The 25,649-nt window shown below is 32.7% G+C and overlaps 1 protein-coding gene across 1 annotated transcript in view; it reads right to left on the bottom strand.

Moving 5' to 3' along the window:
- LOC145248116 (sideroflexin-2-like) overlaps positions 1–14,726 on the bottom strand; it is a 68,869-nt gene extending 54,143 nt beyond the window's left edge. Inside the window, exon 1 of the mRNA XM_080109907.1 lies at positions 14,629–14,726. The gene's annotated coding sequence lies outside the window, so the exon portion shown is untranslated. The remainder of the gene's footprint in view (positions 1–14,628) is intronic.
- Positions 14,727–25,649: the final 10,923 nt, after the last annotated feature.

Raw genomic sequence — 25,649 nt, 5'->3', positions numbered from 1 at the left:
ATTCTGAGGCAGCACGTTCAGGACTGCAGAACACAATGTGAAAGAAGACCGCCGGTACATCTGAGCAATCCAGTGTGATTATGCAGAGGGTCTAATGTGAATTGTTGCAGGTTTGGTCTTTTAATTTCGTAATTCAGGGCTTTACCTTGCGAGTGAAAAGTGATTTTTCAAAGTTGCGACTAGAAATAATAAGAAGCATGTTTTTTTGGCAGTTGTGTTTTTTCACCAAATTCCAAAGCTCAGTAATGAGTGAAAAATATCTTTTCAACCATTACTTTTTTTTTAATAAAACGATTAAAGTCAAATTATATCAACAATAAATGTTTAATATAACAATATACTTTTTTTTAAACAAAGGCTGAAAAATATCTGAAGCAATTCAAATGCTTATACCTTCAAGTCTTAACATAAAATTTAGTGCATACTCAGAATTACACGTATTAAAAAAAAAAAAAAAAAATTTAGTTAGGAAATATTGTTCCTGACCTAGTTCCCTTGGATTATCACTTATTTTGAAGATTACAGAGCCATTTAGATGGACTTGAATTAACATAATGAAAGAAGATTGAACTAGAGTTCATATTTTATATCAAAACCTACAAGAATTTTACAAAAAAAAAAAAAAAAAAATTTATAAACGAGGCATTTATTAGCTCATGGACAGATGGAATCACGTTATAAAGAACAAAGGTCGTTATTGTTATGAATAATGATTTTCAAAAACAGTTTTTCATTTTCAGGATGGAATTTTTAAACTTGTACACTGACCTAATAATTTAGCTTCATAGAGGTTGTATGTTATAGATCTATTTAGAAAATCTATTAAGGTAAATATTTGGTGTACTTCAGTTCACCCCCCACCCACCCCACCTCGTTAGAAGTTATATGATTAATAGCTACAACAAAAGAAAAGCCTAAAAAATCTGTAACGAAGGAAGTTATGTACGGCAATCTAAACCTCGATTCCATCCAACCGTAAAAATGAATGAAAAGCACAAATGTAGCAGAGTACTGCAGCCACATCTGGGCAGGAGCTGCTCAGCACACCCTATCCTGCCTTGATAGAATTCAAAACCGGTTTCAAAACCTAAATAGGTGATGACCTTTTTTCTTCCCTGCAACCTCCTTCCTACAAAAGAGATGTTGTGAACCTGGTTCTGCTCTATTGCTGTTTTCATGGTAAGTGTTTGTCTGAACTCCAATCTATGGGTCTCCTTGCCAAACTTTTGCAAAAAAACACTTGACTAGCTAAAAACACTATATATGATTTTACCCACTCTCTACCTGTGCCTAAATGTAAACGCAGATTCCATGAACAAAGTTTCTTTTCTAGAACTACCTGTCTTTGGAACACTGTTCCACTGGCATGCTTCCTGGTTAAATACAACATGATAGCCTTCAAGTCGAACGTAAACAAGTTCCTGTTAGATCGTCCTCATAAATAATCAAGTTCCATGCAATTTACATCATCCTTACTGCCACCTTACATTCATTAACCTTATTCTCGAGTGAGCTTCAGGCCTTGATAAGCGGTGACTCCGAAGTAAAAAAAAAAAAAAAAAAAAAAAAAAAAAAAAAACCTGTGTTATGGTTCAGTTGTCAAGTGTAGCACAACTAATAAAAATGTGTCACGAAATATGACAACAACAAAAGGAAGATAAACTCGTATACAAAAATAAAATAAAAACTGATGTTTTTTTTTTTTTTTTTTTTTGGAGAAATAAACACGTCTCGGCGAATCGCTAAGGCTCAGAGCTACTGCGGTGGATGATAATGATGTGGATTTCTCCTAGATGTGTTGATATGTTGCCAGTCGTCTGGAATGGCCAAGAGAATCCGCTATCCTGTTACCGTTGTTTCAGAATGAATGCTGATACTGGAGGCAGGCACAGAGCTAATGATAACGATGATAGTGATTTCTCCGAGCAGTATTGATATATCGCCTGAAATCATTAGTAAACTCTTATTATTGCTACGTCTGCTGTTCCTTCTCATGGATCGCTTAACCTGAGTGAGGGACCAAGCTCTTGTGAAGTCAACTGAGTTTACAAAATGCCAGTCTTGTGGAACGGATAAAATGGACAAGGCCTATTTGAGACGAATTCATGTATATAAAAAAACGCGTTTTTATTTCAAGGAAATATATATATATCTACTTATGGTTGGTTGTTTTTGTTTTACGGCATATCAACCCTTTTCAGGTTATTTAATGCCGAATCCAAAGATTTTGAAGCAAAATTTTTTAATAGAATATATTTGTTGTTTTCAAGTCAGTTTCTATTTAACCCATAGTTGGGACCCTAACAGGTAATACCACTCTGGGTCAGAGTGGACCTGGGAGCAATGCCAATTAAAGGGTGGCTCCACACTCCCCAAAGCCCGCAAGCTGGGACCTCACCACTGGATATAGTTTAAGGTCATATCCAGGACCATCTCTTTACTTATGTTTCATTGGTCAATGAATCGTTAGGAAAAGAAGTTGCGATGCTTATGCACTTATGTTATCGTGCTAATTTTTTAAAATAGTATTTTCAAGTTTTACAAAATCTTTTTTTTTTTAAATTGTTAGGTGAAAGTACAGAATAAAAGTACAAAAAGTACAGAATGAAAGTAAGAATGGCTTTCTCAATAATAACTTTATTTCAGCATGGTAACATAAGTGCATAAGCATCAAAGTTGCTGTAGCAGATGACAATGATTTCTCCTAACAGTGTTCGGCTGCTGGTATGCTGGTTATCAAGTTCTTTTTGCCTCCTCCATGTCAGGCAGACATTTTGGATGTCTGTTTAAGATGAAACTGATAAAGTCTGGGGAAAACGTTTTTTTTTTTACCCGTTCTTATAAGAGTTTCTAAATTCGTATTGGCTTATTACTTTCACATGTATGCGTTACTTTTTTGGGGTTTGGAACGATTTTCATTGATTGAAAATATTTTCAATTCACACAACTTTGTGAAAACTTCCCTGCTTTGGGGAGTGAAGAGGAAAGTGAATTCCAAAATCGGAAAAGGAAAGAGTGTCAGCAATTAGAGTGATTTGATTTTATTTTTTTAGCAGCAATCACTTCACTTAAATTGCCACAATTCATCTTTCAAGCTTTGCAGTAACTTTTTTGTTGACGATTTTATCTCTTTGCTGCATCAGCAGGAAATACAATGAAGATTCCCCCCACCCCCACCTGTTAAAATCACAAGCAGTCTTCAGCAGCATATCCCAGTCAGGTGAGATGACAATGTTGGGATTTTTGCAGTTCTTGTAAGAGAGTGCCGACATCCTCCTACATACAGCATCTGATATTCCCAAATAGTCATCCATCTGATACTGACTAGGCTTAACGCTGTTTAACTTCGTTGATCTATCGAGAATCACTGTGCCAATGTGATTATGCAGTAAACTGTTTTGCTTAATGTTAAACGTGAGATCCAACATTGCTTAGGTACAAAATAATATTTACAACCTTGACGTCATTCTACTCAGTAAAAAAAAATACAAGAAAGACTAACACACATGCTTCAATGATGATAATGCTGTGCTAACAGCACTCATTGAAAATAAACAGAACAAGGAATTTGAAAATACATTTTTTTAATTAAAAAAAAAAAAAATTGTGACCTAAAAATGATTAAATTTATGCTAATCAGTGATACATTTCTTTTTTATACTAATGTTTATCCTCTGATAGAAAAGAGTCTATCTTTGAAACCCCATGTGTTTAGGATATTTAAAAAAAATTATAATTCCTTATTTGGACATTTTATAGATTAATAAATATTGTAGTTTATTAGATTTTTATTTTCATCATCGATTTTTTTGTTTGGTATATATATGAGCTGTGATACAGCGAAACAGTACCGTATGTGGATGACCATAATGCTCTCTATCTTGCGTTGAGCATATTGGGAAGTGATATACAAACTGTCATTTGTGTATTAAGCGATGCTCTTTGTGCAAACAAATTGTGCTTAGGCGTTTGGACAATGTCAAAACATTAATTCACTACCTTGCGTAACAGCTAGAAGTGCCAACTATCGTTTGGGCGGTCGAGTTTGGATCCTGGCTTGAAGTAGTTGCTTGTTTAGCCGCACTGATGAGCTGTGATACAGCAAAACAGTACTGTATGTGGATGACTCTATACATATAAGAAATAAATGACAAAAGTCTATATTCTAAATTTCAACAGGTTGACCATCTTACAATTTATTCCTTTAAGTACATTGACATACATAATTCTTGACAGCATCTGTTTCGTAGTGCAAAATCATTCATTTAATTATTATATCAATCAATGAATCTACTCTGCCCTTAACTCCTCACAAGAAATAGCACCTATCAATTCATCAAAACAAAATAAAATGCATATATTTATTGATTGATATAATAATTAAATTAATGATTTTGAGCGACGAAACGTGTTGTCAAGAATTGGGCATGTCAACATACTTAAAGGAAGAAATTGTAAGATGGTCAACATCTTGGAATATAGACTGTTGTCATTATTCGTTATATGCTATGTAATTACATTGAGCTTTATAAATAAAAGGTGAAATATAATTGGAAAAAAAAAACATATTTCCACAGATTATATATATATATATATATATATATATATATATATATATATATATATATATATATATAATATAAAGCTGTATGTGTGTGCATGTCTGGTCATGAATAGGCTCCTATATGGTTGACTATTTTAAAAAACTGATTACATATAATGATAGAAGATGTATCAAGACACAGGAATGGGTATGTTTGATCTGGCAGAACGGTGGTTCATTAAAATTGTGGGGTCTGCGTTCACGCCTGGTTCACAAAGTATGGAAATAAAAAATTTAAAAATTCAAAAAAAAAAACGTTTACAAGTGTTTTTGATATAGATGTACATAAGAATACTTTGATAAGTATGTTTTAACTTAAATAGGGATGGTATAATAAAATTGTGGGGTCTGCGTTCGCGCCTGGCCTCCATAGAATGGAAATAGGCACAAACTTTAATAAAGACTTTTCATATCTATCTGTGTAAGTATACTTTGATAATTATGTTTCAGTTTGAAGAAATATGGTATAATAAAATTATGGGGTGTTCGTTCGCGCCTGACCTCCATACAATGGAAATATGTCACAAAGTTTAACAAGGTTTTTTAATATAAATCCACAAAATATTGTGATAAGTGTTTCAGTGTGAACAGGCATGATATAATAAATTATGGGGTTTATCTATTTTATTTTTACTTTCATCATATTTGCTTTGGTTTTCATACCCTCAAATTCGAAGCTATCTCTTTACAACCCTTCCCTTTCATAACCTATCATACTTTCATAAATCAGAGTCCATTTTCTGTAGGCTGTTTTTGAACCCAGTCAACGACGGGTACTTTTGCTAGTATATATATATATATATATATGAGAGAAAGAGAATAAGTTAAGATAAAGAGTACCATTACATAGAACTTTATCAAGTCAATAAGGGTTACAAAAAGAGGAATAAGGGAGAACCCTCCTTAGGCCATGGCATTTCGAAGTTAAATGCTTCTCGTCAGAAAAGGAGAAAAAGTACAAGTAACACCAACTTTGAAAATATTCAGATTAGAAATGTTAAAACGGGGTTTTACTAAATATGTACGACTAAAAATGATGTACGATCATTATATGATTAAATTACCACTGCTGCTGATTAAAGCAACTTCGACGCAGGCAATCGACTGGGTCCGTCAGCGTAAAATATTGTAAAACAATCTTGTAATAAACAATAAAACGAATTACTCAGAAGTTTGGAGAGATTTTTGGCAAATATCTTGTTTAGATCCATACCTATAAAGAAAACTTCCGATTTTTATTAAATATTCCCTCTTACACAAGTGATATACTAAAAATCCGTCAGCGCAAAAAATGTTATTAAAACAAACAATAAAACGACTTAGTCACAGTCGAGATTATTTTTGGCAAATTCTTAAAGATTGAGACTTTCTTTTTCCAACTCAGTGGGCCACTTTTCTTTTTTTTTTTTTCTAAAATGGGTTTGTATTACTGTACACATAGATTCGAAAAAGTTGTCAAAAAACAAATATATAACAAATAAATGTTATCAAAAGCAAGATAAGTTACTTTTCTACCAAACTGGATATATTTTTCGTGTTTTTATTCAATGTAACATGTTTATTCAGCTCGAAAAACATACATTGTTTACCGATGTATTGGAAAATTCAAAATGGCGCCAGAGTCTCTCTTTAACACGGTAAGTTCGGGAAAAGGTCTTATAAATAATAAACTAGACAAAATACTATTAAAAAACCACCGAATATATGTCAACCTATGTGACGGTAATATATATTGAGTGAGTTTCTAGGTGTATCAGAAATTTCGTGAAAATAGTGAATAATTCCACCCCATCTTTCCAAGCTTATAACTCCTCGAAAAATGTAATTCAAGCCCTAATTTTTTTTTTTTCAATTAAAGGAGCAAGGACCAAGGTTTCATTAAAAAAAAAAACAAAAAAAAAAAAACAACATGCTTTTCTTTTTAAAAAAAGGTTTTAAACTTCGGACTTTACAGGTAAATTTCTAAAAAAACTGTTCTTTTTTTTGTTTTAAATTTGAATATATTATTTATTGACCTTTTCTCTTCAATTTGTGATATATAAGACTTTGCTACATAAATTAATTATTTACTTTTTAATAGACATTTCAAAATGGGAGGCGTGAATTATTCGACCCCCTGTCTTTCAAAGTTTATAACTCCTCGAAAAATGTAATTCAAGCCCTAATTTTTTTTTTTTTTTTCAATTAAAGGAGCAAGGACCAAGGTTCTATAAAAAAAAAAAGAAAAAATAACGTGGTCTAAAAAAAAAGGTTTTAAACTTCAAACTTTACAGGTAAAATTCTAAAAACACTACGTTTTTTTTGTTTTAAATTTGAATATATTATTTATTGACCTTTTCTCTTCAATTTGTGAGTAAATTAATTATTTACTTTTCGGTGAGTAAATTAATTATTTACTTTTTAATAGAAACTTGAAAATGGGGGGGGGGCGTGAATTTAAAAAGAAAACGTTTGTCTAAAATATTATATTTGGTTTATTGGAAAGAACATAAAATTTCACATTGACCCTGAAAATATCGTAAAAATAGAAACAATAGAAAAATTTTGATAGATTTTTAAAGTTTAAAAATTGAAAAATATTGAGTTCGGAAAATTCATTACTGTTTAAAAAAAAAAAATATTTCTATTACTTTTAAACAACTCTAATAGTTTATTTTGGAAGTATAATCCATAAAGAAAATAAATAACCCACTTTTAACAGAGAAATTACGAGATTTTTATATTTTATTCACAGTTTCGTGTTAGGGATGTCAAAAATTCCTACAAAAATTCTGATACACCTAGTGAGTTTCTAACAATATTTTGTCTAGTTTTAGATTTATAGCACCTTTTCCCAAACTTACCATGTTAAAGAGAGAGTCGGGCGCCAGTTTGAATTTTCCAATACATCGGTAAACACAGTATGTTTTTCAAACTGAATAAACATGTTACATTAAATAAAAACACTGAAAACATATCCAGTTAGGTATAAAAGTAACTCATCTTGCCTTTGATAACATTTATTTGTTATGTATTTGTTTTTTTGACAACTTTTTCGAATCTATGTTTACAGTAATACAAACCCTTCTAAAATAAATAAACAAGTTTATTTCTTTATTATTGAAATAGAAACAAAATGAATTTAGTCACAGTCACAACTTTCAGCTGAGAGTTTTTTGGATTTCTTTTTTTTATTATTAAATTTTACAAGTGACCTTTTTTTTTTCTTTTTTTTTAAAAAGAAAAAAAACGTTTTGAATTTCGTAACAATAGCAATGTAACACTAGAAAATCTTTTTAAAACAGTAGAATAAATCCCTGAAAACTGAAGCAATATTTCCAATCCAGTGTGCCTCTTTTGGGGGAACTAGTTTCCCCATATTTAAAACATTCGTGTCAAACTGCTCTCGGGAGGAGGAAAGTAAATAACTATTTAAAAAAATTATTTTCAGTTTTTTCTTTTCTTTTTTTTTTTTAATAATATTGCCTAAACTTCCGTTTTATGATAATGCGACTGATTCATTTCTAAAAAAAAGTCAATGTGCACTGCAGTCACTGCGCTGCTTGCTCAAGCTGCAAAGGGTGTTTATTTCGAAAGTTGTGGGGAGGTTGAAAATAAGAAAATGCCTTTCGAAATTACCACCCCAACCTCCCCATGTTAAGAACAGATTTCGGAATAAACTCCCTTTGCAGGTTGGACAAGCAGCACACATGGACCCCCCCTCCCCCAAAAAAATAAAATAAAAAAAAGCAAAGGAAATCATTTTTTAAAGTTTTCTCAAACTTTTTTTTTAATTTATATTATCGACTACTGCTAGTTTTTTTGTTTTTTTTTTAAATTAATTAAACTGGAGTAAAAAGGTTCAAAGTAAATTTTAAATAAACCGAAGTGACTTTTTTCTTTAACTTTGATTTTGTTTTAACACAAACTATATTCTAAAACTTTGAGACGAAAATTTATAACAAAATTTGAAATATCTCGCAACACAAATAGTTGTATTTCTATTTTGTTTACTTTATGGCTTAAGAGAGAGATTTAAAAAAAAAAAAAAAGAAAAAAAAATGGAATAAAAGCAGCACACAGAATTGGAAAATATTAAAAAAATAAAAAAAATTGTGAATACTTTTTATATGAATCTAAAAATATATTTGCAAAACATAACCTCTGGATTGAAATTTGTGAGCAAATTCATTTTATTAATTTTTACGATATTTTGTGCTGACAAACTCAGTAGCAAGTTCGCGTAAAACTTGCTTTAATAGTAAAACAGCAGTAGGAGGAAAAAATCGTACATAATTAGCCGTACAATTTTAGTAAACCCCCTTATGTACGATCAAAACCTGGTACGACTAATTGTCCGATTCGGATGCTGCTGATTCAAGCAACTTTACACGTTGTTTCTATATGACAAACAGAAGGAGCAGTCAGTCGTACATTGATCGGGAATAATTTGATTGTACATATTTAGTAAAACGAGTTAAAAATTTTCAGATTAGAATTGGAAAAAATTATTTTATAAGAGGCAATATGATGGGGGCAAAAAAGGGCAGGGACAGAAAAGAACAATAAATGCTAAAAGGATATACAAAACAATATATAAGAAAATGAAATACTAAGAAAAAAATTTTTAATTTATAAAAGTACTTTAAAAAATGTTCAAACTTCAAAAATCTTACACTAAAGTTCCAATAAAAAATCAAAATACAAAAATATAAATAAAGCAAGACAAATTAAGTACAGAGTAGTAGAAAAACAAGAAATTATATACAGGGTGTACCAATAAAATGTATACACTCTTTAAATTATCTCAACTTGCTACATGAATATGTTATACCACATTCGCAAGAGATGTTTAGGAATAAAGAATGGCGCTTCCAGCAGGATAGAAAGCTTCCCCACTATCATCATGACATAAGAGCATATCTTGATAGTCAACAGATAGTTAGGATGAAGAGGAAGTATCGAGTACTATCTACGCTCACCGGATTTGACTCCCTACCCCAATGGATTTTGGGGGGAGGGGAGCATGTTAAACACAGGGTTCACACCACAAAACGAGCTACAACGAATGAGTTGAAAGCAACCATTGAAAGAAAATGTATCAACATACCAATTGAACTGATTAGGAACACTTTCGATTCAATCAGTGAGCGTTGTCAGCTGTTCATGGACCACAATGGCCAACAATTTGAACACTCTCAATAATTAGCTGGTTTCTATATTTGTTCACAGTATTTTGATGTATGAAATTTTTCTTTCTTATAATAAATATTGGTTTTATGGTCCTATAAAGAGAGTATACATTTTATTGGGACACCCTATATATACTAGCTGCCCTGGAGAGGAGATTAAGTACAGAATAGTTAATATGCTGATCATGTCTTTCTAAATCAGCATATATCAAATGTGAGAAATGTTTTTGTTTTATTATTTATTTATTTTGTGTTTAAAGGGTCTGGTTTAAAGTTACAATTAGCAAAACAAAAAAATACATGAGATTTGGCCCAACTGTAATATAATATGTACATTCCATAAGAAAAAAATGGGGAGGAGAAGGTTTCCTTTTCATAATTTTTTAATACTGCATTTTACGGTCCAATTCAATCAAGGATTTCTCCTTACGTAACCGATAAGAGGAAAGATTAATTATATTGTCATGAGCGGTACAACAATGCAATTGTAAAATTCTTATAGAATTAATGAAGGAATAGGCAAAAAAAAAAAACAACAGAATTATTGGTATGGGGAAAATAAAAACGATTTCTTCATACGAAACAAAAGAGGAAGTGGTACTTATTTAGAATTACACTTCTTGTAAAAACAAAAAAAAAAAATACAAAAATTTTTTATGATATACGTACGCATCACAGAAGGAAGCTATCATATTCCAAAAATCATGTAAATTGATCAATTTTTTTTTTAATTAAGAAAATCAAATTTTACCAGTTTTAATGATTAAAAAGTTTTAATTATTTTAAATACAAACAAAATCTCTGTAGTTGAATTGAATTGTCGCCCTTGAATTTTGGAAAAAAATTGATATGACGTAACGTTGAATCCATGTTGTCAAATAATAATGTTACTATTTAGAAACCCATTCTTTGTTAACTTATTCTGTACTTTCACCTAACAATTTAAAAGAGTAAGAAGCAGACATATAAACATTTCATTACCACGTGTTCAAGAAATCAACAGGCAGGCATGTGTGCATTATAAATGACTCGTAATAGTGAGAATAAAAGTTTTAATAGAATTGTTTAAATAATTAATGGAAAGGAAATAGATTTGCTGTCGTCATAAAATAGTCTCAAATTCTTTAATTGTAATGAGAATTTCAGTAAATCATTTTTTTTTTTTTCAGTTTATGTCAAAAAGAAAACCGGCTGTCAGTGTATGGATGACTATAAGTGCTATATTCGGTTTATGAGTTACTAGCAAGGTCACCTGGCCTTGCTCAGGGTAAAATTGTAAAACAATTTCCATCTCTCTCTCTTTTTCTATCTCTCTCACCACACGCTCTTTCTTTATTGCCCAGCCTATTCCTCTCTCTGGAAATACACGTAACTCAACTCGGCATAAGGGAAATAACTTTGTGAAAAAAAGTCAGAGTTACTTCCCTTTACAAGATAGCAGAATTTCAATTTATATATATATATATAAAAATGAAAGTGTGTGTGTGTGTGTGTGTGTGTGTGTGTGTGTGTGTGTATTTCCCTATACAATATCTCTGCCAATTTTCAGTCTACATACTCGAAATTTAATATACAGGGTATGGAGATTTGGGGAAATCTTTGTAATCGTTTTTCGGCCAGAAATTTGGCTGTTGAGGGGTCAAAGTTCAACGATTTGACCTTTGAGAACTCTACCAAACTCCTCCGACAATTTTGGGTCTAAATACTTGAAATTTTAGATATAGGTTCCTTGGACATGGATCTAACTTAACTTGATTTGAGTCCCAAACAATAAATGTTAAGGGGTCATAATAGGGGTCAAAGTTAAAAAAAATTTGACCTCTGCGGTCTCTACCAAATTACTCAGACAATTTCTGGTCTAAACATTTTTAAATTTTACATAAAAGTTTTTCAGAGATAGGGCAAGATTTTTAATCAGTTTGGGTCGAAAATGTTTAGTTACCAATATATAAATGTATGTATGTATGTATGTTTGCATGTCTGCCTAAAACTTTTGCCAGAGGTGACGGATTTTTACAAGACCAGTATTGTTTTGAAGTTCGACCTTTCAGATGACAAATATCGAAAAATTGGCTAAAAACATTAATATCTTCACCTTCAACTGGGCACTTTTCTACAGGGGCATGTCACTTTTTTCGACAATATTTTCGAAAGTAATCCTCTCCTTTCGATTGTCTAGCTTTAATTTAAACCTAGGTCACTTCCGGTTTGGCGGTGGTCGTAGCAGCAAAGATGTCAGGTTTTATTTTCCGTTAGTTTCCTCTTTCGTGGTACGGGTTCGAGCCTGCCTTCCTACTACCACTTTTTTCTTTCTTTTTTTTTTTTTCTCAATATACACATCCAAACACCCGTGCTGAAATGCTAGTATATTTATAAGTATCGAGTTCTGGAATATGAGAACTTTCAGCATTCAGCCAATCAGAATAAGTGGATTTTGGCATTTTATCTAAAATTTCAAGTGTTTAGACCGAAAATTGTCGGAGGAGTTTGGTAGCGTTCTCAAAGGTCAAATCGTTGAACTTTGACCACTTAATCGCCAAATTTCTGGCTAAAAACCGATCACATCGATTTTCCCAAATCTCAGCACCCTGTATATCAAATTTCGAGTCTTAAACTTAAAATTGACAGAGATATTGTATAAGGAAATGTACACACACAGATACACAAATATATACACAGACAGACACTTTCACTTTTATAGATATATAGCTAAATGTTTACTTTTTTTTTTTTTTTTTTTTTTTTACACAGTGATCACCACTTATCAAGGCTCGGAAGCCACTCAGGGATAAGGGTTATTGCAAGTACATTACGTTAGTGTGGAGATTTGTTGAAGTGTTTACTTAAGGGGGCGGTTCATTAGGAATTTGTTAACGTTGGACTTGAAGACATCCAAGTTGTAGTCAGGTGGGACGCAGGCAGACGGAACAGAGTTCCACAGGCGTGCAGTTCTAAGAAAGAAGCTTTGTTCATGGAATCCACGTTTAGATTTAGGCACAGATAAAGAGTGGGGGAAATTTTTCACAGTGGATTCAGCTAGACGGGTGTCTTTTTCCGCCTTAACATTCACCTTTAAAATGACGACCGTTAAAGGTTTTCGGGTAAGCTGAAAACGAATATCACATTCAAATTCTGGGCAGACAAATAGTTTTCTGGATATTAAGCCATTTTTTTTCCAATGTATTACTTAATAAATGTCAATGGCGTTCGCCATTTTTAACATGGGGAGGAGAGAGCGTTTTGTAACATGCATGCACATTAGTACTTTTCAATTGGGGAAAAACATGGCCTCCAGGAAAAGCATATGGAATTACATTGGATAATAAAGGTTTTGATATCCAGAAAACTACTTGTCTTCCCCAAATTTGAATGCGATATTCGTTTTCAGCATAGTCAAAAACGTTTAAAAGACGTCAATTTAAAGGTGCGTGTTAAGGTGAAAAGAAAGTAAACAAGAATACCGTATTCCCATGCATTAAATATAAGGTGTTTTGTTCGAGATTCCATCGAGATTCCGGAGTTCGACAAGATGCACCTGAAAATGGTTGGAAGTTACATCGGCCGAAACGTTGCGAACAAAGAACAATGAAATGAGAACAGTAATACAAATATCGAAAAACACTTTGGTTCTCATGCACTTATTGATCCGTGCTGAAATAATAACATTGTTTAAAAAGCTATTCTTAACATGGGAAGGGGAGGGTGTTTTATACCTATTCTGTACTTTAACCTTACATTTGAATAAACAAAAAAAAAAAGAAACATATAAAATTTTAATTAAACTTGGAAATACGATTTTTTAAAAAGAGCGGATCAGTAAATGCATTAGCACCAACACTTTACAAAATAAATAAATAAAATTGAAAAAAAAAAACAAACAAAAAAAAAAAAAAACAGAAAAGAATGTGTTTTCAAACTGTAAACAGATTCTGCTATTTCTGGGGTTAACTTGGAATTCTCCGTCAAGATCCAGAATTGGTTACGTAAGTATTGAAATTCTCTGAGTGACTATTTATTACAATTACCTCAGTAACAAAAGTAAATCAAATTAATTATAATTTTTTTAACTTTAAATCAGTAATTAATAAACATGTTTGGAGGGAAGGGTACTTACTTGTCCAGTTTATGTCCGAGCCTATAACGTTATTTAGAAAAACATCCTTTGTTAACTATTCTGTACTTTCACCTAACAATTCAAGAAACAAAAGATACCGTAAGAATTGAATGTCACTTGATGATGATGATAATAATAATAAAATAATAATAATAATAAATAATAATAATAATAATAATAACAATAATAGTAATAAATAACAATAAAATAATAATAAATAAAAATAATAAATAATAACAATAAAATAATAATAAATAACAATAATAATAATAATAACAATAATAATAATAATAATAATAATAATAACAATAATAATAATAGCACGATCCGTTGCAAAAGTGCCGTTTTTGGTTTTGTTTAACAGAGAAGAAGCTCAGAAGGCGTTGTTAGATTCGGCTACTTTTATTTTTATTTTATCATTATTATTTATGAGAAAAGGGGGCAGTTGGTGGCATCAATATTGATTAAATTTTTTTTAAAATGCAGATTGGAAGGAAGGAAGAAAAAAACAAAATGATTGTTTTTGTACAAGAGAAAATAGATAACACATTTTTTTTTTTTTTTTTTTTTTTTGCAGACTACACGCGTTTATTATTTTTACATGTTGCGTACATATACCTGCAGGGAAGATGCGATTCACGTGCACCAACTTATTAAAAACATTAAGTGTACTTCTAGCTTCAAAGTATTGATCTTTCGACCTGAAAAGACATTGAAAAAATATATATACATTTACTTACCTCGTAAAGGTCAGTGCCGAAAACAAAGCGAGAAGAGTGAATTCACGAGGTATAAATTCGCGTGCGGTCGACTTGAAGTAATTAATTTTTGTTAGAGTTATCTCCCTTTACGTTCTCAAAATTCTAACTTCTTTCACAAGTACTTCACCATCAAAGTAACTTCTGTTTATCTTAGGTAGGAGTGAATGTGGTATACGTAGTAATTTAGATATTTCTAGTTAAGAGTAGGATAGACAATTTTAAGTATTGGAAACCAAGGGTGACCATTATCCCCACACTTTTGAATGGCCTTGTGTGTAATTTGTTTATAATGTAGTTTTAGATTTTGTGCAAATAGATATTTCAAAGTGACTGCTAGAAAGCTTATTTAAAAATTAAATATTACATTTTTACCCAAGCTTCGGTTGTTTTGGTTGTTTTGTTTGGTGGCATATCAACCCTTTTCGAATTATTTAATGCAGAATCCGGTAATTTCGGGGGGGGGGGGGTATTATGCTTCAAGTTCTTTATATCTTCAAATATTTATTCATGGTGTTTAGTTTGGTTGTTTTGTAGAGCAAATTTTTTTCATTTTTGGCTTTACAGAACATGATTGAGTTTTACAAAAAGGGAAGGAAAATATAACAACATCTTTGTCTGGTGCATTTAAATCAGAAAACCAATATCTTCATACAGCCTGACCTCTAGTAGACTGGCCTTCAGACTATGTGGCATTGTTGAAGTGAAACTAATAAAACAAAGTACGACAGAAAGAAATGGGCAGTGGTTGGACGTGTACATCTAGTTTAGAATAGGATGGACAGCATGGGATAGCCTTCAGGCTGGGATCAAAGTGTAGTATCAAGGATTTGTTTCATATAACTCAAATTAAACAATCAAGAAACCAAACTCTGCTTCTTTTTAGCAACTACAAAAAAAAACTTTTCAACAACCGATTGCTTTGGCTAATAACAACCTACCTAGCAGTCCATCTTTCAAACTCCTCAGCTTAACATTCACAGGCAACATAAATTAGAACAAATACACTGAGGATATTGCCAAGACTGCTGCAAAGGTGGGTTTCCTGTACTGAGCTAAAAAATTACTCACACTAGAGAGTATCCTGTATCCCTACAAAGCCACAATTTTCCCATGCATGGAGTATTGTTGCCACATCTGGGATGGTGCATCTATCACTCTTAAACAGGGTCCAAAAATGAGTCCCAAATCTAATAGGTCTAATACTATTGGCCAAGCTCCAACCTCTATCTCATTGCTGCAATGTTGCAGCCTTGTGTCTGTTTACAAATGCTTTAATGGAATGTGCTTTAACTAACTCATAACACTTGTGCCCGCTTAACGTACGCACTCCCGACTAACCTAAGAAGCAGCAAATTGTTTTTCTTTGATTTAAGAAAACAAAATAAAACTAATACTTACACTTTTGTGTCAAAAGTTTAATTCAAACTCAAAAAGTACATGATAATTGAGATTTTAATGGCTTCGAAACATAAATTAATGAGATTTTAATGGCTTTGAACTAAAAATTAATAGGTTTAAAAAACAAATTAATGAGATTTTAATACAAATTAATTACTAATACGATCATTTTAATCCAATTTTTTGCATTCAAACAAAAGTGTTGACAGTAATTAATCTTAAAGTAATCCTGTGCAACTCGATGCCAAATGATTCACAATCCAATATTGGCTACCTGAAACCCTTAGCCCACCCCACCCAATTCGGAGGAACATTTGACTGGTGTCCCTATTTACTTCCCTCTCTACATTTATAGAATTAGAAACATAGACACAAGGTCAGTTTTTAATGTGGGCAAAATCTAGCCCCCCCCCCAAAAAAAAATGCTCTGTGTATTGGAACAAAAATTAAAATTGCCTCAGTTTAGTAAGATTTCTCCTCCACTGAATGAGAACAGAACACATACTACACTTTGTTTCCAGCCCGTTAATTTTTTTTCTTCTTATTTTTATGACAATCGCCCCCCCCCCCCTCCCGGACAAGACATGAAGCCACTTGATGTAAGGAGCAAAAATAGCAAAAAGAACAAAAAAAAATTAATAAATTAAATAAATAAAAATACTACCTCGAGGTTAAAAACTAGCTTGTTAGATGGATAGGTTCTGCCTCAGAAAACACCAACTCTTCTTTCTTTGTCAGAAACATCACTCATGGAATTTGAGGACTAAAGAACAAAATAAGAGAAGCGAGATTTACGAGGCTGCCTAAAGTAAACCCTAAGTTGACTTTCTACTCTTTTTTTTTTTTTTTTTTGCAAATTGACATAGCAGTCCCATGAAGGCTTTATGATAATAACTTGCAAGTTTCGAAAATTGTTAAAAAGACCAGAAAGTATTTCAAATCAATCAAAATATAATGATATATTGTAAAACTTGTGAGATCAAAATAACATAGATAATTATTGTTGGCATTCATTTTCTCGATATCTTTCTGGTTAGAATGCTTTCTGTCACAGTTACATTTTGATGAACTATTTTCTTCATATGTAAGCTAATATTTCTATGCAGAATGATTGATCCCATGTCAAATAAAAATGTTTCTGTTGGACCACTTCTATATTTTTCCTATGTTTGAGAGAGTTGGATAAAATTGCCAACCAAAGCAGACTCTCTGACTTTGACTCCTTAAATCATTATCTAAATTATTATTTAAATCCTTAACTCATTATCCATGAAATAACAGGTTTTTTTTGTTTTGTTATTTTTTTTTACATAGGCATAACCACTTATCAAGGCCCAGAGACAACTCGAAGATAAGGGTTAAGAGTGAACAGTAGTCAGTTGGACAATATAGTAATCGTTAGTAATGAAAATTTGGAAAATTTGTTAACTTAAGTGGAATGGCTCATCAAGAACTTGTTTACATTGGACTTGAAGACAACCATATTGTAATCAGCTGAAAAGCAGGAAAACGGAAGACAATTCCACAGGCGTGCAGTTCTAAGAAAGAAGCTTTGTTCATGAAATCTACGTTTAGGTTTAGGCACAAATAAAGAGTGGGGGGAATTATTGATAGTGTTTTCAGCTAGACAAGTGTTTCTTGTGAAAGTTTGGGGAGGGGGACCACAGATCCAGGTCATATCTAAAAAATATTCTATTTAATCTAAAGATGGAAGCTGACAAGTACTACCACTCTCCACACAGGAGCTTCATCATCATATGTTGTTTCATGCCATATACAGGACATTGGGTTAATTAAGAAAATTGCTCAAATTGAATTCAATAAAATATACATTTTTATTTCTATATTAATTTTATCTGTTAATGTCTTCAAAATGCACTCGCTCTAAAATGAATATTATTTTAATGATTGTTTGCAAGTACTGTGGTAGACATTTGAGAAATGGGGTTAGGGTTAGGGTTAGATCTTTAACTCATCTCTAAAGACGTCCCTTCCAACTCACAGCGATATTTAACCCTTTTGTAACATTTGACGTCAAGTTCTTTTCTCAATTCTTCCTTCTTAACAATGGTTTGGTTGCATTCAGTTTTGTTCTAGTTCTGTTGATATAAAAGTTCTTGTGACAGCGGTCACAGAAAGAAGTGTCCAAAGGTGGCCTGTGTGTATTTTTAAAAGTCACCAACACTTGAATTTGAAACCCGATCAATAGGAAACGAAAAGGTGACATATGCAAATTAAGATGCGGTCGAATTAGAGCATATAAAAAGCTGGTATTTTTTTCATTCAGTGAAGTTTGTTTGTTGACATAGAGTCGTTTTGAATGCATGGTTAATTTGCGTGTCAGTGGGAAGAAAGAAAGATAGATTTTCTATGAATGTTGAAACAGGAAGAGAAAAAGGATTGTTATTTTTTAGTAGTGTGCTGAGAACGTTGCAAGCTGAAGAAGAAAAACTTTTTATTTATTTTTTTGCATGAACATTTAACGGTTTTCGGTAGTTAAAAGGAAAAATTAATTTCAACCCTAGAGTCCGCCTAGATATTATCTATACAGGAGTCAATGATAAAAGACAAGCAGTCTCAAGGCAGGTCTTTCAATAACATACACACTATTTAACATTTCTTGCTTTGGACTCAAGCTAAATTAAAAAATTTGATCCATGTCCAAGTAATCTACATCTAAAATTTCAAGTGTTTAGACCCAAAGTTGGCAAAGAAGTTTGGTAGAGTTTTCAAAGGTCAAATCGTTGAACTTTGACCCCTTGAGAGCCAAATTTCTGTCCGAAAACCGATTAAAAAGATTTTCCCAAATCTCAATACCCCTTATGTCAAATCTCGAGTGTGTAGACTGAAAATTGACAGAGTAGCTTGGTAGGGAAATGTACGCACACAGACACACACAAACACACACAGACAATTTCACTTTTATAGATTCTTGTCTTGTAGTATTCGTACAATAAACCTAAATTTGTTATCCCAATCATTGTTTGTATGGTCATTCCGCCATGAATTAGTATTTTGCTTATATCAAAATTCACGATATGACACATACATCTAAAAACGAGAATCTTTTAAGGTCCCCAAAATTCATACGAGAATCGTACGCAAGGATCTGTAGTGTAATGGATAAAGTACTAGGTAAAATCATCTTCTGGAGGTTGATACTCAAAATACAATTGTGAATAATTTAAGACTTCTACCTAGTCATGGCTGGCAAAACAAGAACATGCTACCCCCGTGGATTAAAAAAAAAGTTCTGTTCGAAATTCCGTGCAGATTCTCGAGTTTGACAAAATACACCTGAAGAAGGTCGGAGATAATGTTGACCGAAACGTTGTGTGAATAACATACAAAAGGAGAACAGTAGTCAAAATTCAGAACCAAATATGTTTCTTATCTGTTAAACCAATATATGATTCGGAAATCCAGAAAGATAATTATTACATGATTATAACACTCGTCTAGTTGATGGTTGGTTGGGTGCTTTTGTTTTATGGCATATCAACCCTTTTCAGGTTATTTAATGCCAAATCTGGTGATTTTGAAGAACAATTTTTTAATAGAGTATATTTGTGTTTTTAAGTCGGTTTCTATTTAACCCATCGTTGGGACCCTAACAGGTACTACCAGTCAGAGTCAGAGTGGACCTGGGAGCAATGGTAATTGAAGGGTGGCTCCACACTCCCCAAAGCCCGCAAGATGGAGCCTCACCATCGGATATAATTTAAGGTCATATCCAGGACCTTGTCTAGTTGAAACCACTATCAATAATTTCCCCCACTCTTTATCTGTGCCTAAACCTAAACGTAGATTCCATGAACAAAGTTTATTTCTTACAACTGCACGCCTGTGGAACTCTGTTTCGTTTTCCTGTTTTCCAAGTGACTACCATATGGTCGTCTTCAAGTCCAACATGAATAAGTTCTTATAAGCCGTCCCCTTAAGTAGTCCAATTCACCCAACTCCCACTACTAACGATCACTATGACAATTTCCCATTGGCTACTGTACATTCATTAATCCTTGTCCTCGAGTAGCCTCCGGGCCTAATAAGTGGTGACACCTTTGTGAAAAAAAAAAGAAAGGGAAATTCAGAAACATAATTTGATTTTTTAAATTGTTAACCGTTTTGGTAAATTAACACTCACCTTTAAATTGACGACTTTTATAAGTTTTCGGGTCTGCTGAAAACGAATATCACCTTCAAATTTGGGGGAGGCAAAAGTAGTTTTGGGGTATGAAAACATTTTTTTCCAATGTGTTATTTAATAAATGTCAGTGGCGTTCGCCATTCTTAATATGGGGAGGAAGGTGTTTTGTAAAACGTGTGCACATTAGTTCAGTTGGGGAAAAAACATGGCCTCTGGTAAATACATAATGGATTATATTAGACAATAAAGGTCTTGGTATCCAGAAAACTACTTGTCTGCGCCAAATGTAAATGTGATATTCGTTTTTAGCATACCCGAAAACCTACTTAAGTCGTCATTTTAAATGTGAGATTTGAGATAGAAAGAAGGTAAAAAAAATATCACCGTTTTCTATAAGAAACAAATAAACATTCGATTTTCTGCTAACAAAGTACTTTCATGTAAATTTGTTGTTATCACATATCGTTGTAACACCCTTGATCAACATCCACTTCCTTATCTATTTAATATATAAAAGTATGTATTTTTAGTAGCAGTACTCGCAACTTCATTGATAAATTTGTGGAGGCGTTTAGATATATTTGTACGTGTCCCTTTTTAAAAATTTCCACAAATTAGTTAAAACAACAGCAACAATAACAGTAACTACAAATGGACTGTGATTTTCTTAAAAGATAAATCAAATATTTAGGTCCAATTTTAAATGAGAAGTTTTACCTATGTGTCTTGGTTTTGGCATACATCTTTTTATCTTTGTTATTTACTAGCAGGCCACGCAGCATTGCCCAGTCATAAAATATGCTTAAATAAGACGAAAACTTAACATAATAAAATCCTTCTTCAATAAGAGAAAAATCTAGGTTGTCCTCGACGGTTGTACATCTAAACAATATAATATAAATGCGGCTGTACCTCAGGGGTTTATCCTTAGATCTTTATTATTCCTAATATTCATAAATGACCTCCCTGATAAAATTGTCTCTGAGATGGGTATATTTGCTGATGACACCATGCTCTATAATAGACATGAGGGGAAAACAAATGAACACATATCTAAGGAAATTGCAAAAACACTAGAGGAAGACCTCTAATCTGTGGTGGAATGGGGACAGAAATAGATGGCTGCATTCAATGCTGCAAAGACTGAGCTGTTTTCCTTAGTGTTGTTGGTCTAATAGTTAAGTTTGACTGATATTGTTCAATGTATTACATTAGAGATAAGGGAAATTTTGTGCTTGTGTGTGTGTGTGTGTGTGTGTGTGTGTATGTGTGTGTGTGTGTGTGTGTGTGCGTGTGTGTGTGTGCTTCAATGTGTCGGTTCTGATTTATATGTGTGAGTGTACACATGCATACGCATGTGTGTGTATAAGTGTGTTTTGCATTTTGTTTGTTTGTGTGTGTGTGTGTGTGTACATGTGTGTGTGTGTGCGTGCTTCAATGTGTCGGTTCTGATTTATATGTGTGAGTGTACACATGCATACGCATGTGTGTGTATAAGTGTGTTTTGCATTTTGTTTGTTTGTGTGTTAATATTAAGCTTTGTTCAATTCAGGAGTGAATTTTGTTATAACTTTTTTGTTCCTGTATGAGTAAGCAGAAGTAATTATCGGTTTGGAAGATTGACATTATTCTGAACTTATTTCCACTGCATGCATGTACATGTTGCAAAACATTTTGTTTATTGCATTTTGTAACCTCTTTTGTAGTGTGTTGATTGAGCTTGGTTGAGGTTTGAATGTCTTTTTAGGTTTTTGGGTTCGTGTTTGGTTTTTATTAGTTTTGTTGTTTTAAGTATGTTCTTTAGTTTGTCGTTTTCGCTGAGTAGGGCAAGTTTTTTTTTGTTATCTCTGTAAACAGTTATGGATTGTTTGTATCGTGTGTAGAGACGTATGCTAGAATTTGTTCTTTCTTGCATTTTTTCTTTTTTTTTTTGTTTCTTAGTTGGTCTACTGGTATTTTTCCTGCCAGTTTGATACCTTTTTGCATTAGTTGTAATGGTATCCTCTTCTCCTCAAGGAGTTAATTTAGTCGGTCGTTCAAAGGTGCTTGTTTGTGACTATGGTGCAGATTCTGCATGCTAGGGAGTAGGGAATGGATTTCAAGTAGCTTTTTAAGTGACGGTTTTTAAAGTGGAGATATTATTGGGTGTTTGTGAGTTTGCGGTAAATGTCTGTGATTATGTTATTGTTTTTAATTTTTACTAGTATGTCTAGGAAAGGTAATTCTATAGAGCTTTTAATTTTGGGTGCAGATTTGAGAGTATAGTGTGTAAGTCTTTAATATCACCCCATGTGATTTTTCCAAAGGATAAAGTGTGACAGAGCACATATAAACGTATGTGAGAAAATCGGCAGCAGCTGTAGGAGAGCTGGCTAGCAAAAATATTAGCAGCAGTAACTGTTAAAGCATGTATGCAAATTAGCAAGTGTGTGCGAACTTGCATCACAACAAAAGGAGAAAAAATATACCACGTGGTCGAAAAGAGAAACAAAGTGCACACCAGGGAAGATGGACGTGTGACCTCATGTTAGCAGCGAGAGACTTTTAAACTGGTGTTGAGTGACAGCGGGATTTTTTTAATCTCATGGCAGATGAAATGAACAGTAAAAGAAAACAAGAAGTAGGCATTGTTTGAAAAGAAATCCATCCATCCATAGCCCTTGAGCCCCTGGAGGGGCATAGGCCATCTACAACTTTTTGTAGATATTTTTGTAGATATTTTTTTGTAGATATTTTTGTAGCGAGGAGTTCTTTTTACAGGTGCTGGCCCCACGCCCAACCTTCCCAGAAGGTACATACAGCACCTAGCCTTCCCAAATGGTCACCCATCTGGTATTGACCAGGCTCAACGTTGCTTAACTTCGGTGATCTAGCAAGAACCGGTGTGTCAACGTGATTGTGTAGTACTCTTGGAAAATAATGGATGGTAATAAATTCCTTTTGTTAAAACAGAAAAAAAGCCGAGTCGTTTTTTTTTTTTTTTTTTTTTTTTTTTTTTTCCTTTTTTTATTTACTCGTTCCTTTGCAGTGGTGCCAGGCAACGTGCGGGTCTGAGAGGTTTGAATTGTAACGACACAGCTAAAAAGTAACAGCCACGTTACAAAAGTAATAATCCAGGTGTCTCTTCCAAGATTCTATGACGAATGTTTTAGTATTGTGCCCATACTTTTTCTCTATTGTTTAATATAGGGTCTCTGCACTGTAGGCTAATGTACACTAATAATCAAATAAGCACAAAATAATCATTTGTCTCCATTGTGCACTTTTGAAAAAAATATTAGTTTTAAATTTATTTTATTAATATATCTGAACTTGATTGATATATATTTTTTTTCCTGTGTAAATAAAATTGCTTCACAAAATTCCATTTATTTTTTTATTTTTAATGAAATATTTTCCTCTTGATATCTATCAAAGTTTATCTGTGCACTATTAGTTTTATTCCATCTTACTTTATCTCAGCTGTTGACATATTCTTCATTGTTATAATGATTATGTTAAAAGTGCTTTACTGTAATCTGGTTTTTATCACCTTTTCTCTCAACACCTTTGGTCAATATCCTCATCATAATCTACATATTCATCCATTAATCACAACCTCATTGATAAATCTGTGGAGGCATTTAGATATTTTTGTTCATGGCCACTTTTTAAAACTTCCACAAAGTAATGGGGAAAAATGGACTGTAACGATTTTTGAAGTAAGAGTTTGAGGCTACAAAATTTGAAATAATATTAAAACACAGCAGCATTTATTTTATTTCTAAAACTTTTACAAAGTAATGGGAAAAAATGGACTCTAACAATTTTTGAAGTGAGAGTTTGAGATTATAAAAGTTGAAATAAAAACGGGGCCGCATTTATTTTATTTTTTAAATTTCCACAAAGTAATGGGAAAACAAACTTTAACGATTTTTGAAGTGAGGGTTTGAGACTATACAAAATTTTAAATAAGATTAAAACGCTGCAGTATTTATTTTATTTTATTCTTTATATTAAATTATTTTTTATGAAAACCCGCATTTTTCAGCACTCAACTTGAACATGTATTCCTCAATTCTCTTTAATATGAGCTTTGTGTTGTGTTTCATTTTCGCTTTTAATCAAAACATCATCCAAACATAATCAACATTGTATCAATTATTTGCTGAAATAGGCTGGGAGCTATCATCAATTCAAAAGGAAAATGATTCAGTTTAAAAATTTCTTTATGTGTGTTTGTCAGGTATTTCGATCATTTTTCAACATGAAGATAAGATAAGCTTTGGACAAATCGAACTTTTAAAAAACTCTACTTTTAATTTAGTGAATATATTCTTCTGTATGATCTTTCAAACAATCTTGTCGAAAAATTCTCCCCCTTATCTATTGTATATTTATGGTATAGTCGTGTGTATATGGTATAATCAAATTGAGACACCAGTTCTCGTGAAATCATCAGAGTTAAGAAACGTTAAGCCTGGTCAGTACCAGATGAGTGACCATTTGTGAATTCCAAGCACTGCATGTTGACACTTGCCTGCAAGAATTATAAATAAAAACTAACATCAACATTTCTCCTGACAAGAATATACAAGCAACTAGAAACCACTTGTGAATTTGATATTCCCATGAAACTTCCTTCTTAGAAGAAAGCTTGTTCAATAGAGTGAGTGCTACTTCAATACAGTACAGTATCTATTGTGTCAATAAATGATCTCTCTTTGTCTGTTGTATTTGTAAATTATCTCCCTTGTCTTCTAAAGTAGTCCAATTTGATTGGGCAAGACACTTCTGTTTAACCAATCACCAGGCACTTAATTTTGTTGAGATGAAGATTTTGTAAAATAGTCTCCATATGAGCGGGACACATTCAGTTGAACCATAACATAGAGACGGTCAAAGCATCCTGTTTCACAGAATCCGGTAAGTTGGTCTTTTAGTTAAGCCATAAATACAGTTGGCAAGATATTTCTTGTATTATAACTTTTATACATATATTTATTAAAAAAAATTATCATTTTTTTTTTTTTTTTTTTCATTTTCCTTCCTTTGAAGATTGTAATGCTGGGTATGGGACAGCCAAACCAGCTGCCAACATTGCCCCACTTTTTATTGAAACCAACCGAGAGCTCTTTTTAGTATCCTCGCTGTTCCCTTAAGTGCAATTGTCTGGATCTCTTTTGCACTTGGTTCACCAGGAATATTAGTTAGGTAGGACTTCAGGTTCTTCTTCATAAGCCCTGTAGCACCTATGATAACTGGTATGATTGATATCTCCCTTATAATAGAATCCGCTAATAGTACACAACAGCTTCACATCGGATCACACATCAGAGATGCCCCATAAACCAATCTCTTTTCTTTTTCTGCTGAACAATGTGTTAATGAAACTAATAAATGGTGCAAAGCAGGTATTGAAACACATGTTGCCACAAGCAAGTATTATAGCAAGCTCCACTCTCCACAATGGTTC

This window comes from Euprymna scolopes, chromosome 26 (genome assembly GCF_053919585.1).
Source record: "Euprymna scolopes isolate OS-2025 chromosome 26, ASM5391958v1, whole genome shotgun sequence".
Classification (NCBI taxonomy): Eukaryota; Metazoa; Mollusca; class Cephalopoda; order Sepiida; family Sepiolidae; genus Euprymna; species Euprymna scolopes.
This window is presented reverse-complemented; position numbering and strand designations above follow the sequence as displayed.